The sequence below is a fragment of the Helianthus annuus genome, chromosome 13, assembly GCF_002127325.2.
Source record: "Helianthus annuus cultivar XRQ/B chromosome 13, HanXRQr2.0-SUNRISE, whole genome shotgun sequence".
Taxonomy (NCBI): Eukaryota; Viridiplantae; Streptophyta; class Magnoliopsida; order Asterales; family Asteraceae; genus Helianthus; species Helianthus annuus.
Window position 1 is genome coordinate 47,618,220 of NC_035445.2, and position 19,892 is coordinate 47,638,111.

The following is a 19,892-nucleotide window of genomic DNA, read 5'->3' on the forward strand; positions in this document are numbered from 1 at the left end:
ACATAGTGTGTCTTACCAGTGAGTTTACTAGTCTCTCTGACGCAACGCTAATAGTAATGCATAAAGCAATATTTGAAGTATAAAATGTGCATGAATTCACAAGTATAGCATGAAATCAGACAATGTTGACATTTAAGCACATAATTGCAGATATTAAATAATAATTAAACTGTATGAAAATTACCGGTTTTGTGCCAGTTGTCACAGTCTCCCCCCGTTAAAAGAATTTTGACCCAAAATTCAGGCTGAGTCATCTCCCGCAGGAGCTTTCTCGAACAGATGGGGGTACTTGTTTTAGAGTTCAAACGTACTTTGACAATCTTAATGCGACTCCTCCTTGTTTTATGGATCTTCCAATCCGTCACCTCAACAGGTTGTTCTATAAATCGGAGTGTGTCGTCGATATGCACCTCATCCACAGGGATGATAACTGTTTCTTTGGTTGGACTCTTTTATTGGGGTTGGACATGAAATGTATCATGTACACCATTAAGTTCTTTCGGTAACTTCAACTTGTACGCCATGGTGCCAATCTTTTCCAAGATCTTGAATGGTAATTTTATGCTCGTCTTGATTCTGAACGTTTGACGACGCAAATTTTGCTGGATACATTGGACCATTCACCATGGATTCGATTTTCCCCGTTTTCCGAATCTTGCTACACCTTTCCAAGGTGAGACTTTCAACAGGACTTGTCTCCCACCTTGAATTCTAAGGGTTTTTGTCTTCGATCAGCGTAGCTTTTTTTGTCGATCACGAGCTGCCTTAATGTGCTCTCGGATCTGCATGATCTTGTCGGTTGTCTCCAGCGTCTGCCCAACATAACGACGAGCGGCACTTGCGGCCATACAGAGCTTCGAACGGTGCGGCTTTTATGTTCGTATGGTAGCTGTTATTATAGGAAAACTCAACTAAAGGCATATGAGTATCCCAGCTACCGCCTAGAGCCATAACACATGTGCGAAGCATATCTCCCAGTGTTTGTATGGTCCGTTTGCTCTGACCGTCTGTTTGCAGATGGAAGGCCGTGCTTAGATCAAGTTGAGATCCAAAGGCCTCTTGGAAGGATTGCCAGATCCTTGAGACAAAACGTCCATCACTATCTGAAAAAATCGAAACAGGCATTCCATGCCGCGCTACAATTTCCTTAAGATACAGCTCAGCAAGCTTTCTGGTGCTATCCTTCTCTCGGATGGGTAGAAATATGTAGACTTCGTCAATCGATCAACTATCATCCATATCATATCATGCCCTCTAGGGGTCCTGGGTAATTTAGTTATGAAGTCCATCGAGATTTGCTCCCACTTCCACATGGGTATCTCGGGTTGTTGCAGTAGGCCAGACAGTTTCTAATATTCGGCCTTGACCTTAGCACAGGTTAGGTACTTTCCAACGTAAACAGCTACGTCGCTCTTAAGTCCTGGCCACCAATAATATTCTTTCGAGTCTTGATACATTTTGTCCGATCCTGGGTGGATCGAGTATCTTGACTTGTGAGCTTTATCAAAGATGACTCCTTGAATACCGCCATAGAGCGGAACCCAAATACGCCCCATAAAGTATAACGTTCCCTTTTCGTTTGGCACCAATTTCTTCTCCATACCTCGGAGGTATTCAGCTCTACGATTCTCCCTCTTAAGGCTTCTCGTTGTGCGTTATGAATGCTTGCAGTAAGATTTGTTTGAGTAGTCATTTCCAATGCTCGAATCCCTTTAGGGTCTTACCCCTTTCCTTCCGTCTTAACGCGTCTGCTACTACGTTTGCCTTTCCGGGGTGGTACTAAATCTCACAATCAAAATCGTTTAGCAACTCAACCCATCGTCGCTGTCACATACTTAATTCCTTCTGATCAAATATGTGTTGTAGACTCTTGTGATCTGTGAAGATTGTACATCGAGTATCGTATAAATAATGTCTCCAGACCTTCAAGGCGAATACCACCGCGCCTAGCTCCAGGTCGTGTGTGGTGTAGTTCTTCTCATGAACTTTCAACTGTCTTGAAGCGTAAGCGATGACCTTTTGGCGTTGCATGAGCACGCAACCCAATCCTTGACGCGAAGCGTCACAGTATACCACGAAGTCTTTAGTGCCTTCAGGTAAGGATAATATCGGTGCATCGCATAGCTTGTTTTTGAGAAGATTGAAGGCTTCTTCCTGCTTATCACCCCTGTAGTACTTCTTATCCTTCTGCGTGAGGGTAGTCAACGGTCGAGTTATCATGGGGAAGTTCCCGATAAATCGGCGGTAGTAGCCTGCTAATCCCAAAAATTGTCGAACTTCGCTGGATCTACATGAACGCCCTTCTCGTTCAGGACATGACCAAGGAACTTTACTTCCCGAACCCAAAATTCGCATTTTGAGAACTTTGCATAAAGTTTCTCTTTCTTGGATCCTTAACTGGTGATATCCAGATCGAAGGTCGATCTTGGAGTAGTAACTCGATCTTTGCAACTGATCAAATTATTCGTCAATCCTCGGTAGTGGGTACCGATTCTTGACAATGAGCTTATTCAACTCTCTATAATCGATACACATCCGAAGTGTACCATCTTTCTTCTTCACGAAGAAAAATGGAGCTCCCCAAGGCGAGAAGCTCGGCCTTATGAATCCTTTATCCAAGAACTCTTGGAGTTGTGTAGATAATTCGACTTTTCTTTGCGGAGGTAGTCCTGGCAAATCTTCGAGAAAAACAACAGGGAATTCCTTCACCACAAGAATGTCTTCGAGTTTCGGCTCCTCAGCCTTCTTATCTACAACGTACGCCAGGAATGCAACACATCCTTTCCTCAAGCATTTCTACGCCTTTATAACCAATGTGGGATGTCGCAATCCACCACTTTTGGGGCTCAGCGTCCCTACATCAACTGCATGAAGGTCGTGTACTACAAGTGCTTCATCATCCGCAAGAGGAAGGCGAATGACTTTCTCATGACAAACCACTTCAGCCTTATCCTTGGATATCCAATCCATGACAACTACCACATCAAAACTAACTAAACCAACTGGTAGAAGGTTGATAGAGAATTTTCATTTCCTCAAGTCCAAGTATACAACCCATAGTACTTTATCCATTTCGACTAATTCCCCAATTTCCAACTCTATAGCATGTGGGGAGTCTAGCTTACTTGTTCCTAAGCCAAGTATATCCTTAAGTTTCATAGACTTAATACCAAAGTCGGCGCCGGTATCAAATAGAACGGATGAAATGTGTCGGTTTATAAGGAACGTACTCGTAACTACGTTCGGGTCCTAGCGTGCCTTGCGTATTCCCTTCATGAAAATGCTCCCAAGAGCTTGAACTTTTCTTCGGGTAGTCCTTCCGATAGTGTCCTTTGTCGCCATATCCGTAGCAATTCTCGGCCTTTGCCATTGCTACTACTGTCCTAAATTCCATTCACATGTCTCAAACCAGACCAGCATGCCTCCTTGCTATGCCCGGTCTTTCCCCAATTTCATACCTACGAGTCCTGCACGGACCTGTTGTAGGATCGTTTTCAGACTCGAACGAGTCGATCAGAAGAGTAATTCACCAATACAAAAGGCGGAAACAAGTGTATTAGTGTTATTTCAGCTGTATTCACTTTAAAAACTGTCTTGTATATCGATTCTGGAACAATTACAATTCAGAAGACACCTCGACAGAGCTTCGCCATCGGAAAACTCTCTACTAATTCCACTCCAAATGGCACCTAACATCAGGTATTTATAGAAGACCTGATTCCACTTAAAACAGCACCAAGCGGGATCTGATTCCGCTCCAACCTGACTCAAGCGAAATCAGCATGTAAGCTCAAGCGAAATTAAATAGTCTGATTCTGTTTGAAATGACCTAGTGTCGTTTCAAGCGGAATTACCTAAAATCACACTTTCTTGAATCTTGTGCCCTGATCTATCTAGTTCTATACAAGACTCGATACAAGACGAAGTCGACAGATGAATGCACTAACAGACTCCCCCTCAGATGTTGACGAGTCTTAAGTGTCGAGTCTTCGGTTGTCAAACCTTCAGTCTTTATCAGTCTGCTTGCTCTTTTTCAAAGATCTTCCATTGTAAGCATCCTCTATCTTTCTCTCTCTTTATCTCTATCTTTTAATAGAATCAGACACTGACTCTAACCACTTCCACTTTAAGTCTTCAGACTCCCCCTTTCAATAAGCTGGGATCACAGTCTGGAATTCACTATCTTCACAGGATCATGATCGAAACCTGACTTTTATCCAACTCAGGTGTTGGAACCTGGCTAACTTGCACACATCTCTACCTCAAAATAAATTTCACAGATTTAAAGATTTATCAAATTTAGAAATCATTTGCAGTAATCTTTCAAAAATGATTTAAACTTTAATGACCACTTGTAAACATAACTTCTTCATACACTCTCTCCCAAACCTGTTCATCAAGTTTAGCACTTGGAATTTTGAAAATCAGCTTTTCTCTTATCAGTTGTCGAAAATCTTTTTGAATTTTTCAAAGTTTTATGCTAAAATACTCCGAAAATCTTTTTGGATTTTTAATGAATATAAATGCAGTAAAGAAATATTTACAAAACAATATTTTTGTGAGTTTGTGTAAGAGGAGCATATCAGTTTTTAAGACAAGTCACTAACACCGTTAAGCTTTAAACATTTTAAGTTCTAAATAATTCACCTAGATTGTCAGTATACTGATCCTCTTAAATTTTCACACAAATTTCAGCTGTTCCGAGATACGAGATTAATGTTTTAGATACTTAAACTTATCCGCGTGTCCCACCACTTGAATATACTCCCGTATCCAGATCCCAATATTCAGTCTTACAGGTGAGTATACCTAGATAGTATCTGTAAGGGGTTAGATGCGAAACTGTGGGAGCTCAGGTCAGAACTTCCGTTCAGCAGAGATATGACGGCTCGACTTTAGGTGTGTCCCCTTTAGAGGATCTTTTTTACAATAGCACATGATTAGCATTTTTCAATGTTTTATCATATTTATGCTGAGGGCGATGCTATATTTCATGCAATGCGGAAAGTATTATATGGGGATAATACCCCAGATATCACTGAGTATAAAGACCTAGTATTTCAGAAAGAAGGACCCTTCAAAAAAGATTTCAGGGGTTACCTATATATCCAAATAATGTTCCCCACGAAATAAGCAAGTTTGAAATTTAGGTTTATATCTCGTCACAATCTACTAAATGTGTAAAAACCTACTGGCACATCCACAGTGAGATTGTTTATCACGTTTAACTTTCCATTTCTTTAGCGTCCTGTGATAGCCCACTGATGTACTATCATTTCCTATTTTATACAACAAAAACTCATTTTTGATTTTATCATGTTTTTGGCTTTTTCAAATTTTCTAATGTTTTTGGATTTGAAAACAAACTATACAAGAAAATTGACAACTAAAATTGAATCGCCTCAGATCGCCATCCACTTGGCATAAACAATCAGAACTCCCCCTCTCAACAAACTATTTTCCCATTTAGATCGCAAAACACTTAAGTTTGTTTTAATCAAAAATGTTTTTTCCGGAAAATAAGTTGTCTTGATTTTACCACTTGAAAAAATAGGGTCAAGATCATCACATTGTTTTTCAATCTTTCGAATGATAGTTAAATCAGGTTCAACTTAATGACCCTGATTAACCACTTGAAGGAATAACTACCAATCTTCTAGCAAATAAAACTTATCTTTCAACCACAAGTCGGTTTGCTTACCAACACTTACCACTTGTAGGTTGAAATCTCAGGATGCCGATTCCTACTCCACACTATCAACCTGGGAGTTCCGGCAATTCACACTTAACCTTTTTTCAAAAATGTTTTGAGAAAGATGCCGACTCATGCTCCACGATTACCAACTTGGGAGCTCCGGCAAGTCAGGTTTTTACTATTTGAAAAATATATCCACCCAAGCCTAACCATCCTTGGGTGAAACTACCTCTTCTTCATTGTTACTTTCAACAGAATTATGAACTTTCTTTTTGGAAGCATAAAATTCTTTGACACCTTTGGCCTTACTATATACCATTTTGCCAAAAATGTGTTTCACATTTCTGTTGAAAACCTTTTCAACATCAAACTTATTCTTTTCAGAATAAAATTGATTTGAAATTTCAACTTTCCCAACTTTCTTCTTAAAATTTTCAGCCCGCAGAGGTGGAAAGTGTGCATCATCCACAGTCGGTATAGATTTTTCAATCTCTTTCATAACAACTTTTGGTTCCTTTGATTTTGTGGAATCAGATTCATCACCAGAACTATTTCCTGAACCCTTAACCACCCATTTTTGGTTTTTTCAGATTTTCTTTTCTTTTTAAAACATTCTTTGAACACTCACCAACCTCAAATATTGAGTTTTCAAAACCATTAAATTTTCTGGTTGGTAGTTCAGTTTCATCAATAACTTTTTCTTTCAGTTTACCAGAGACTTCATGTTGTTTGTTGATTGCCTTTGGACAATTCCAGGCAATGTGGCCAACTATTTTGTAGTTAAAACAGGTTCTCGTCTCCATTTTCTTTTGAACAACATTTTGTTTCATTTCTTCTTGCTTCTTGGCAAGGAATTCTTTGTTCGTCTGCTTCCAGAATAAACTCTTTTCTTCTTTTTCAGCAAACGTACCTGAAACAAATACAGTTTTTGGTTTATAAGTTTTTTCATTTTTATAGTTTTTTCGGGGGTATAAATCCAAGTCCTTTCTTTTTGAAATTACCCTTATGGTTTGGTTTCTTTTGAAAACCTGAACCAGAACTGTAACCTTTTTTCTTATTTAAACGTTGTTGAACTCTTGAGGTGTAAGGTTTAGGATTTTCAGAAAGATTTATATCTTTTATTTCAGAAATATTAATTTCTGTTAGTTTGAAAACGTTTTTGATCATTTCAGTTTTAACACCTCTTATTGGAAAAATCTCATCAGAATATAATTTTTCAGAATCTTTCAAAGTATCTGCTACTTTGATCGGTTCGTCACTCAAATTTGATTTTGATAACAAAAATTCTTTATCATAAACCCGTTTGTTCTTTTTGACTGTTGACTTAGACGTATCGGACTCAGACTTTGACTCAGCTTTGGACTCCGACTTTGATTCCTCTGTGTCATCTTTATCTAACACCTGATCGACCACTCTTTTTATTAACTCGGACTCATGATCAGTGTCAGACGATGTGAAGGTGATATCAATATTTTCTGGCAAGTTATCTGACGACTCAGACTCCCATTGTAAATTTGTTGCCTTTTTGACTCTTTCAGAATTTGGATTTCGAGGAGAATATCCATTTTCGACCGGGGGTGGACATTTTTTATAGACAACACTTGGTTTCTTACCAGAAATCTTTACTTCATCATCTTCTTTTGCCTCAGACTTCTTCTCTTCTGATGTCTTCTCTTCTTCAAACGTCGTCAATCCTTCAACTATGGGGTAAATCCTGTCAACAACAAAAGTAGAGCATGAGTAACTTTTTAATAATCGGTTAACTCTCTCAGTTTCAATTCTCTGAGTTTCCAGTTTCAGCTCAAGCTCAGCACACTTTTCAGTGTAATAGTTGACATTGTCAAGTTGTCTCATGTATGCCCCTTTGAGTGTATTCATTGCTACAGCTTGTTCACTATTCGACTCGGTGTACTTATTCATCTCTCTGTTCAAAACATCATATGATTCTTTCAGCCTTTTTATATTGTGTAGTAACTCATTGTTTTTCTTGAGCAGAGAATCACAATTCAGGAACTTTGACTGCATCAGCATCTGTTTTAATTTCAAATATTGGAACTTCTTTGAATATTCTTACTTGAACTTCTTCTTTAGCTTTTTTCTTTTTCTCAGCTTCAGCTTGTTCCTGTTCCTGTTCTTCTTCTTCTTCTTCTTCTTCTTCATATTTCTTCCATTTCTCTTCTTCAGCTTTTGCAATTTTTCTGTATTTTTCTGCCCAATATTCATCAGAAGCATTAGCAACACATCCTTTAGCAAATCCTTTAGCTAGTATTTCTTTGTCTGGGCAATAATTATCCCAACTGAAACCTTCTGCCAATTTTTCATCTTCTTGATCTACCAAAAATGCTTTACTATCTTTTGGAATGTATTTATCCCAACTGAATTCTTTTCCATTATCTTGATTACCAAGACATGCTTTCTTTGAATCTTCAATTTCTTTTCTACCATGAGCTGTTTGTGATTGTTGTGGCTGTTGAGAAACTTGATGATATATTGCTTTTCGATAGTAGTCATTGTTTCCAAAGGGATTTTGAGCTCCACTTGCTTCACGATTGGTGCACTCCCTCTTGAAATGCCCTTTTTCCCTGCAACGAAAACAAGTAACTTTAGACTTATCAAATCCTAAAGTTGAAACATTTGCATTGCGAAAATCATCTCTGCCTGTTATTTGATTAAACTTTTCTACTCGTCTCAACACGCTAGCCATACACCATTTTATATCCATTAATTCCATCTCCTCAGCATCAATTTGATCGTAATCCTCTTTCGTGAGCATTGGATTCCCGATCCTTCCTACAACTAAACCTCCATAGGATTCAATCACAGTCACTAACAAAGACATGTGACTTTTAGCAACTTCCTCAGTATAATTCTGATCATTTTCAAGATTTAAAGCAATGTTGCATTGAAGAACTTTGCCACTCTTTGTTGTAGAAAAATGTGGATCAAATGTTGGAAATGAAGTAAATCCTGTTTTGCTGCTTGATCCCTGAGATGAACTTTCAGAAGAACCTTTTGCATTAAAAGCAGTTTCAACCTTTGGAGAAAAATTGGTCTTATCACTAACATCACTTTTGAAATACAATCCGATGTCTTGTTCTCCATCATAGTTCTTCATCCTAGCAATCTTTCTTTGCTCCATCTCTTGAGCTTCAAGATGTTTAATAAACTCTCCCAGTGTTAGCTTTTTATATTCCGTTCTATTATTCCTCAACATCATCAGATACGTTCCCCAAATATCATGTGGTAACGCATCAGCTAGTTTCTCAATCAACTCATCTGTATCCTTTTTGATGCCTAATTTTGTCATATTTTTCACCAAGTTACAATATCTTTCAATAATCTGCTTGGTCTTTTCTGTTCTCAAACCACGGAATAGATCAAATTCTTTCTTCATAAGTGACATTTTGTTCTTGAGCATATCATCACTTCCCAGAAATTTTGATTCTAATTCATTCCAAATCGAATATGCACTTCCGTCATGTTGAAGAAGAATCAATATGTCCTCTTTAATCGCTTGCTATAATAGACTAACCATCAATTTCTCATCTTAATACTTCTTTTTCTCATCAGCACTCATTTCTCTAATTGGCATTATCTGATTATTGTTCTTTCTTGGTCTTTCATATTGAACTTCTGTATGTTCCCAAGCATGCAAATGATAAGCTTCAACCCAGTTACCAAAACGTTCCGACCAACTATTATAATCATTAATATCCAAAAGCTAAGGCGGTTTTTGTGATGTCCCTGTCTCATTTTCAAGCAATGTACTTTGAGTCACAGTCATTGGACTAGCAAAAGCATTATGAAACTCGTTCTCCATGTTTCGGTTTTCAAAACATTCACAATCTGCCAATTTCAAGCGGAATACTCTTTTCAAGCAAAATCAACAACAACACAATTTCAAGCGAAATCTCCTTGAAGCGAAATTAACACTTTCAAGCGGAATAGCCTTTTTCAAGCGGAAACACAAATTGAAGCGGAATAGGTGATTTCAAGCGGAACTACTCAAGCGGGATACCAGTTTCAAGCGAAATCACTGCCACTTTTCAAGCGGAATCACGCTGATGTCATGTTAACGAACAGAAGTTCAAGCGAAATAACGAAAATGTCAAGTTTTAGATCGATTTTAATTTTGAAACTTTCTAGGGTTTGTTAAAACATGATTACGTGTATTATGTGTGAAAATGAGTCAATTTTAACCGTGAAAAATTTTTCAATTTGAAAGAGAAGGTGTAGAAAACAGAAAATGCAGCTGAAATGGTAAGAACTCTTCCTCCTGAGCTCTGATACCACTTGAAGGATCGTTTTCATACCCGAACGAGTCGATCAGAAGAGTAATTCACCAATACAAAAGGCGGAAACAAGTGTCTTAGTGTTATTTAAGCTGTATTCACTTTAAAAATTGTCTTGTATATTGATTCTGGAACAATTACAATTCAGAAGACACCTCGACAGAGCTTCGCCGTCGGAAAACTCTCTACTAATTCCACTCCAAATGGCACCTAACATCAGGTATTTATAGAAGACTTGATTCCGCTTGAAACAGCTCCAAGCGGGATCTGATTCCGCTCCAACCTGACTCAAGCGAAATCAGCATGTAAGCTCAAGCGAAATTAAACAGTCTGATTACGTTTGAAATGACCTAGTGTCATTTTAAGCGGAATTACCTAGATTCACACTTTCTTGAATCTTGTGCCCTGATCTATCTAGTTCTATACAAGACTCCATACAAGACGAAGTCGACAGATGAATGCACTAACACCTGTGTGATAATAACCACCTCTATCACACTTTGGTAGTTCGCCTTGGTAGGTTTTTATCACCTATCTTAGTCGTGACAACGAATGCCTTGACTTTCCTAGTCGCAGCGGTTTCCTCATGCTCGTTGTTTGCTTCATATTGGACGATTGCTTCAGCAACTTGTTGGTTCCACAGAGCTTCAGGGTCAGCTCTTGTTGCAGGTAAAGGTTCTGATTAGACTCGGCTAATGTTTCCTTTGCTGTGGTTCCATGTGCTTTTCTTGTATGAAACATACCGACAAGAATAAACATTCATTTTGGAATAAATGTCGTTGTCTTGCGTAGCAAACCTCCTCGGAGTCACCTTATTCCGATTGATGCAAGTCATCCGGGGCTATAAAAATACGGTGAGGTCTTCCATCCACCTTGTTCCGTGTTTATTCCTCAAGTCTCTGACTCTTCCATAGTCTTAGTTTTACATAAACGGGTATGCTTCACAGGAGATGGGGGGGTTGTGCATTTCTTCTACGTATAGAGGTAAGTGATTGTGAAAACGCATAGATAAGGTCGTGAGGGTACATGACTTCTTCCTCAGGACCGAATTGTGCCTTGCAGCAACCGTAAAGTGGTTTCCAGGGTGTGAATGCACTACCCAAACGATGGGGTGCACCATGGGATAATGAGGGTGGAAGTACTGATGGGTGCGTCGGTGTTGTATTATGGGTAGAAGTGTCTGACACGAAGTAGGCGAAGACAGGTTTCCTGCTTGTAAGGTGCTATAGCAATTATCAAGGTATTGCCCTACTATATGAAGGTGTGAGCACTTAGAAAGTTTTGGATGGGTGGTGATCATTAGCTTGACCCGCAGAGTCCACCAGGATTTCCATGCACTACAAGTCGTTATTACGTGGGCCCCCGTAATAATAAATTATCTTGCACAGTCACCCCAGCTTTCCCTAGTTCAAAGTAGATGATCAACCATAGAGGGGACACTACTGTCCTTATACCTCCGACATGGAAGGAACCATTATGGTGGTCCACGCGCCATCATTTATTATCGCTACGCGCGTATAGGCACAATGCTTTAGGTGTAACAGGAATAAGGGGAATTCCTGGAAGTTTGGAGGTGCACCTTCAAGATGAGTACTTCATCCTCCTTGATTGGACGGAAGTGTCGTCAATCTCACTTCGTAAAAGCCGCCGGGGTCTCGTCTTGCTGATAGGGTCGTTGTCCAAGGTTGCCTCCTCCGCCTCGTCGTCACTACCGTAGTCAGGCACCTTCGCATTCAAGGGAGAAGAACAGCCACTTTCTATAGAATCAAGCTCGGGGCCTCATTTGGCAATCAACCATAAGCTCCATAGTGTACGCGAGGTCGATAATCTCATTGCGCAATTTAAGAACAATAATAGGATTCGAAGTCGAAGGTATCTCATCAATAATTATTCTGTACACATATATGCATATATAATAACGTTACGTAGTATACACAAGCAAATAATTGCTACATGTCTCATATAACTCTCGTTTGTTCTTTCCTTTGAAAAACGTTGGATTCATGGATCTTGGCACTTTTTGTAAATGCAATGAAAAACCTTTTGTAAAAATGTTTTCGTGAAAGAGTCCTAATGATTGTAGTCTAGACTCGAGAAGGAATCCAAGTTCACTACAATCGAAGCTCTGATACCAAACTGTCACACCCTGACTTTTGTGGAAGCATATGCGTGTGACTTAATCGGTTCTCATTGCATTCGATTATAATAAACAACTATATGATCAAAATGATGTTCATCCGTTCAAAGGTTTGAAATATTACAACACAACTCATTTAAGTTTCAACCAAAACCCTCAAGTTATAATACAAACAAAAGTGAATGACATCTAAACTTGAAATTTACGTCTTGAAAATAACACCAGCACCCAAGATCCAACTTGTTTCCTGAAATACATGTAAGTTTTGGAAAATCGTCAACATAATGTTGGTGTGAGTTCATGCAGTTTTTGTATAAACAATTAAGCATTCGTTGTAGAAAACATGGTATGTAATTGTACTGAAATATGTACTTCTGTAAATCTAAGGAAATCGAGATCGCTAATGGTTTGCAAGGCCATTAACATGTGACACGACATGGGAAGCATCCAAACCATAGGCATTTTTAGTTGTCGATTCCACGACTGTCGATTCACGACTAGAGACACAAAAGCACTACTTGGTAAAAGAGTGGCCAAGAGTGTGGTTTCCTGAAACCCATTAGATCTAACCTTTTGTTCCGCGGTCTTGGTATGTAACTGATTAATGGTGCTTATGGCACCCTATTCGTGACATGATCTAAAGTATCATTCCTTAGTTTTTGTATTCAACATACCATAACACATGTATTTTCCCCAAGTTTAGAAAACAAGTAAAAGTTTAAAAGTGGGTACATGAACTTACAACATTGCGTATCCTGCGACGTAAACTTCACCGGTTGGTTTTGTAACGTCGTGACCTATACGTATTCTATGTATGTTAGTCACTAGACTTGTATCACACAAGTACAAGTCACCATCTTTTGTTTATGTATATGTTCTTTGTATGTTCAATCTTTGAGAGGGTCGTGCCCTTGTTTGTCGGGTCTCGCCCGTTTGTCATGCCTTTGCACTTTATGTATGTAATGTATTTTTGTAAATATATATTTTACTTCTCAAATATATATTCATTCATGTAGTCTCTTTTTAAGGTAATAGATGTTAAAAATAATTTATATTTTTAACTTTTCATGTATGTTACTTATATTACTTGTATACTTATGTATTCTCATGTAGTTGTATGTGTATTTTTGTATTCATACTCCTTGGGAGTATTTAGTGTATTTTCAAGTCCTTAATACACTATTACATATAATACACACAATATACACTTAGCACAAAATTTGGTGATCACTAAATATATATATTTTCCCCAAAAATATACATTCTTAATATTGATTTTAACTTAAAGAAATCACCATTTCTTGGCTTGAAATTTACACAAAAAAGTAGGGAAACCTTGGTAATATTTTTAGGTGAATTTTTAGGGAATAAGTTTCAGCAAAACTTATATTTTTCTAAGTGTCAAAATTTTATAAAAATTTTGACATAGTTTCCCCTAAAAATGGAGGTTTCCCATGTTTTCAAAACACATGTTTATTTTCTTTACAACTTCAAAACAATTTTCCAACAATAATCATCAACAACAAACACTAATTCTTCCATAGGAAACATCATGGTGAACTTGATTCTTGTTAAAAATGTGTAGTCTTTTAGATCTACACTTAACATATTATGATCTTTTCAAAAATAAGTGTTCTTGAATATTTTAAACAAACTTATGTGAAACTTTATTTTATTAACCAACTCATCCATGAGTTTAATGGTCTTTAAAGTTTGTAAATCATGTTCTAAAAACACTTTTATGTTTATTAGAAGGATCATTATTTTTAACATCATGTTTAACCATGCATCTTTCAAGATCCATGCTTAATATTTTTAGATCTTTCATAAACAAGCTTTGTGTTAAACTTTTAACAAACTTTTCACAGATATTAGTTTCAAAAATTAGTTTAACACACACTTTACTACTTCAAGATTACAAGTTCATGTGTAAAAATTCCTATTTCAAGTTCACATTATGCTTCACATGTTCATCTTCAAGTCTAACCATGGATCCTTCAAGATCCATGCTTAAAATTGGTAGATCTAAGCTTTAACATACTTGATCTAATCATAAACTCAAGATATAACATAAACAACTTCATTACATACACTAAAAATTCATGTAATCACTTATTTTCTCCATTAATATATGTTAGATCTTTTCATTTTTAACATTAGAAGTTAAGTTGTTTAGATAGTGAAACTTGTACATAACATAAACATGACTTAAATTAGTGATCAAGAAGCTTACTACCAGCTCTAATGGCTAGGGAAGCGGCACAAGAAGGTTGATGATGAATATGATAGAAAATAGGTGGTTAAAGACTCCTCAAAGAGGTCCTCCAAGTTTCTACACTTCAAGCTTCCTTAGATAACCTCTTTACACCCTCTAGTAACCTTAGAATGCTGGAAGATGAATGAAAATGGATGATGTATGGTGTGTGTGGGTGAGCCGAGAGCAAAGAGGGAGGGAGGAAGAAGATTGAGTGAAGTGGAAGTGTGAGTAGTGTAGAATCTTATAAAGATCTTCCAAATCTTCCTTATGGTATATTACTAGAATATTCCCTACATAAAATCTAATATAATCTAATAAAATCAAATAAAATCAAATAAAATCTCCATGTGGGACCCATAGTGGCCGGATTTGGTGAGGGGGGGGGGTAAAATGTAAAATTATGGAAGTTGAAGGTTTAAAGTGCAAATGATAAGGCTTAAGTAAGTTTAAGTGCGTTTAGGTGTTTTTATGATTTTTAAGGTGTTCTAGCATCAATTCTAGATTAATATCTAAAAACATTACTTCTAGTCAAATTTTGATGTCCCGGTTATTGTCCGGTTGTTCAGTTCGTTACGGTTCGTTAAAGTGCTGAATTGCGCAGTTTCACTAAGTATGAAGCACCTTTTTTGACAGTTTCAATTCCCGACACTTTGTAAGTTATTTTGGACAATAAAACATAAATTATACATGATATTAAGATGTTTAAAAGCTGATTATAGCTGAATTAGTGCTGATTTATGCTGAATTCTGCATTTAAAGTGAGTTCGGGTGATTTTTAGTGCATAGTTTAGCTTTCGGAAAGTTTATATGTTAACCCTTGTATCCATACTTGGGTTTTAATGTATTTTAGACGTTGGACCTACTCCTAGGCCCTAATTTTATTATCTGACTGCTTTCTGCAGAGCTGTTGACACAGTGTGTCTTACCGGTGAGTTTACTAGTCTTTCTGACGCAACACTAAAAGTAATGCATAAAGAAATATTTGAAGTATAAAATGTGCATGAATTCATAAGTATAGCATGAAATCAGACAATGTTGACATTTAAGCACATAATTGTAGATATTAAATAATAATTAAACTATACGGAAATTACTGGTTTTGTGCCAGTTGTCACAACAAAGTTCATTTACCTACTAAATGAAAATACTAAACAAAAGATGAAATAACAAGAAATAATGAAAAACTAAAAATATACAACAACAACATAAAACATACCGCACCATCACCGCTGGTATTGCTCATTTGGATCCATGGATGGGTATGGGCTGTAGGGGTAGCCGGTGAGGGTTTCCATCATTTCCCGGTAATCATCTCGGGGGCCCCTCTCCCCTTCGACTGGCGGATGCAGATGTGGTGGAATGTAACTTGAGCCAACGCCCTCGGGCCAATGGGGAGACGGGTCGGATGGGCCACGAGGCACGAGAAGATCCGCGTAATTCGTCGACGGTGTGTGGGGTTGGTACGGGAGGCCCGCCATGTAGTTCCTACGGTGCCTCTCTTGATCGTGGAGGTGTTTGGTGTTGTTGATGTGAATTTGTTGCCCAATGGCCGTTGTTGCCCACCTCCTATCTTCTAAAGCTTCTCGCACCACACGAAGACGTTCCTGCTCTTGCTCCCAAGCACGTCTTTGTGACACTTCTTGCGCCCCTTCCAACCGTTCCTGCTCCCAGTGGGCCCGTGTTAATGCCCACATTTCTTCCTATTTGTTTCTCCACTCCTCTTCTGTTTCATTCGCCGCTCTTCCATCTCTCTTGCTTCAGCTATAGCCGCGGAAACGTTATCATACACATCTTGTTGTCTGAGGTTATAGGTTTTTAAGGCGTTCTTTCACCGGTTCTGAATGAAATTAGCGACGAAACAGGATACCTCTTTATGTTTTGACCGCCTTCGCCTACCGGGACGTCTACCCGGATCCTCTTCTTCTTCATCGCCTTCATCACCTTCACCTTCCCCATCTCTTCATCTCCACCCTCTTCTTCTTCTGGATACATGTAACTAGATCCCGTATTCCTATCCGTGCTTGATACCTTTGTCCGGCTATCTCTACATATATCTTTGACCCCTTTCGCATTTTTGCAAAGTCAATACCATCAATAGCTTTAACCACCCACAACGAGTTTTCAGGCAACTGGTTTTGTTGTGCAATCATTGCATTGATCAATCGGACGTGCGTGATCATCTTTCTCTTGTATTGGTTCCGTGTATCCCAAATGTGTATCATGACGACGTGCCGCCATGATAGTGTTGGCTCACCATACATGAGCATGTGGAGTACCCGTAAATCCCAAACTCTTAACTTTCCTCTATCTCCCAACCGTACCATGACGTTCTCCAAGAAGATGTTCTGGAGAATCTTTCCTTCCACCGATAAGTGGGCCCGATTGTATTGTTCACCCCCTGTATAGTTGGGTAAAGTTGCATTCACCAAATCAAGCGGATCCGTTTGAACCACGTGGCCTTCCCAGAAGTGCCTAGTCTCATAGGTTGAATAACTACCCTCGCTCAAAGAGTCGAAGTTGGTGACTCGGTTCATTGTTTGGAAGGACATCACCATTGTCCCTTTGGAGATCTCCCCTTTTAACCTCCACCTCGATGGTTCTTCATCTGCGTGCTCTAATCTCAATATGGCCAACCACTCAGTGACTTCCTTAATATACACCTTTGGAGTCACGTCCTCGACCCAGTCAAGTACACGTTCCCACCCAAGTCGTTCAAACTTTTGTGTGATTCCAATTTGTCGGAATTCTTTAGCATTTACTAGCCTTTCGTACACACACTGTTTATCGATTGGATTAGCCAGCTTCGACATCTTATATCTCCACAATTTCTTTTCAATTTGCTTGTTGTTGAACCGATACAGAGGCTTGCTTTGATTCTCATCCCAACGTGGACCAAAATTTTCATCATTGAATCGAGACCAGTTCCAATTTTGCGAAAACAACCTATCCTCAATATCCGGCAAAGTGCATGGTTGTTCCAACTTTGCCAAAGCAACACCGTATGAAGATCCCTCACCGTATGATAATCAAGCTTAAAATTATGTAAAATTCGTACCTTTGTGTTGTAGAACGGTGAGAAACAATCAAAAGCTGAAAAATCACTAAGTTGTAAACTACTCTTGAAAAAACCCGAATTTTCAAGTCTCCAAATCTTGCAAACGAGCAACAATTAATGAACACCATTATGGGGGTTTTGTTCCTCACGAAATTTCACACAAGCTTGGCTCAAGAATCTCTAAGATTGGTTGAGGATTGAAAGAGTTATGAAGATGAGAAGGTTTTAGGGTTCTTAGCAAGTTTTGTGAAGAAGATGAATGGAAGTTAGAGAGATAGAGCAGGAATCAATGGGTTTAATTAGATTGGGATGATGTTTTAATTGGCTTTTCGGGTTATGTGGGTGATACGGAAGGAGTTTGGGTTGGCTTCAAAGGGTTTCGGGTGTGTTTGGGTGATTTATGTTCGAAAAAAAAAACGAGTAACCAATGAATCTGCGTCGGACCAAACCAAGCCGCGTCAGCGACCGCAAGGTTTGCGTCGGCGTCACCTCAAGACGGGACCTAGACTCATTGACGCGGTCCTTCCCTGCCTACGCCAAAACTACCTCGACGCTGGCATGTGCTCACCGTCGGCGACGCCCTTTCGGCATCATCGACGCCCCCTCAAACAATAAAACGTCGTGGACGCCTTCCTTGCCTGTCTACGACATTCTCTGATCAACGCCACATCACAAATGCCGTCGACGACGCCGGATTCACGTCGCCAACGCCCTTTCCGGCCACAACGTTTGATTTTTTTCACTTTTTTTTACTTTTTTCAGCTTTTTACTTATTTTTGTTGTTATTTTTCAATTTTTATTGTTGATTTGTTAATTTTTCTCAATTTTTAAGTATTAAAAATCATTTTTGTTACTTTTTATTTGAAAATTATTTACGAACGGAAAAGAAAAAAAATGTATAAACAACTTAACTTATCAAAAACTTTTTATTCTTTTTAGTTTAAAAACTATTTACAACTCAATATAAAACAAAACTAAATTATCAAAACAAAATGTTTATTATTTTTAATTTAATAATCTAAACTAATGCTAAACTAAACACTTAATCGCCATACGAATCGTTTACGATCCTTACCACCCCCCGAGAAGACGTGTATTGTCCCTAATACACAAAACAAACTCAATACATGCCTTTCCTCTTCAAATCTTGTTTGTGATATTCAAAACTTCACACATTAGAACGGTTAGTACGAAACGGAGACGATAATAACAATGAACGACACAAACAAACAATAGAAAATATACAACACTCTACAATGAACGTTTTCGGTCCTTTAGTTGACCTCATATGTTGGCACGCTTACCACGAAGCTTACCAACTCCACATTTGCATCCTTTTTCTCCTCGTTACCATCAAAGAACGGTTTAAGGCGGTGACCGTTAACCGTTTACTTCGATCCATCCTTCCGATCGTCAATGGTAACATCTCCAAGCTTCCCGACCCGTGTAATCACATACGGGCCTATCCACTTACTCTTTAGCTTCCCGGGAAAGTACTTGAGCCGTGAGTTGTAGAGCCACACCTTTTGACCCACCACGAACACCTTCGGCTTCAACTTAGCATCAAGTGCTCTCTTCATACCATCCTTTTGTTTTGAAGCACACTCATATGCTTCTTCCCGAAGCTCCTGCAACTCGCATAACTTTAGCTTCCTTTCTTTACCTGCATCATCGTATTTCATGTTAACTTCTTTAATAGCCCACCAAGCACGACGTACAAGTTCTACCGATAAGTGGCAATTTCTACTGTAAACCAAGCCGTAAGGTTTGGTGCCAATAGGTGTTTTATGAGCCGTTCGATAGGCCCATAAAGCATCATTCAACTTCGTCAACCAATCCTTACGTTCCGGTCGAACGGTCTTTTGCAAAATCTCTTTTATTTGCCTATTGGACACCTCCACTTGACCACTAGTTTGCGGGTGGTAGTGGGTAGCTAATCGATGGTCAACACCATATCGTTTCAATAATTTGCCAAAGTTAAAATTCTTGAAGTAAGATCCCCCATCACTAGTGATTATTCGACGAATCCCAAATCGAGCAAATAATGTTGGTTTGTACGAAATTTCAAACCACGGTATGGTCGTTTGTCTTGGTGGCGATCGCTTCGACCCACTTTGCCACATAATTGACCGCCACCAAGATGTATGAATTACCATGCGAATTGAAACATAAAAAATATCTACAATAAGGATCGGTTGCATGGGCATCTCATCCCGTTTAGAAATAGCCCCTAACTTTGACACTCAACGCAATTCTTAACAAAGTTAAATGCGTCTTTGAAAATAGTTGGCCAATAAAGCCCACTATTGAGCACTTTGTGCCCCGTTTTATGACCACTAAGATGGCCCCCACAAGAAAATGAATCAAAGTGTATCAAGACACTAGGAATCTCGTCGTCCGGGATGCATCTTCTAACAACTTGATCCTGACATATCTTGAATAAGTCTAGTTCTTCC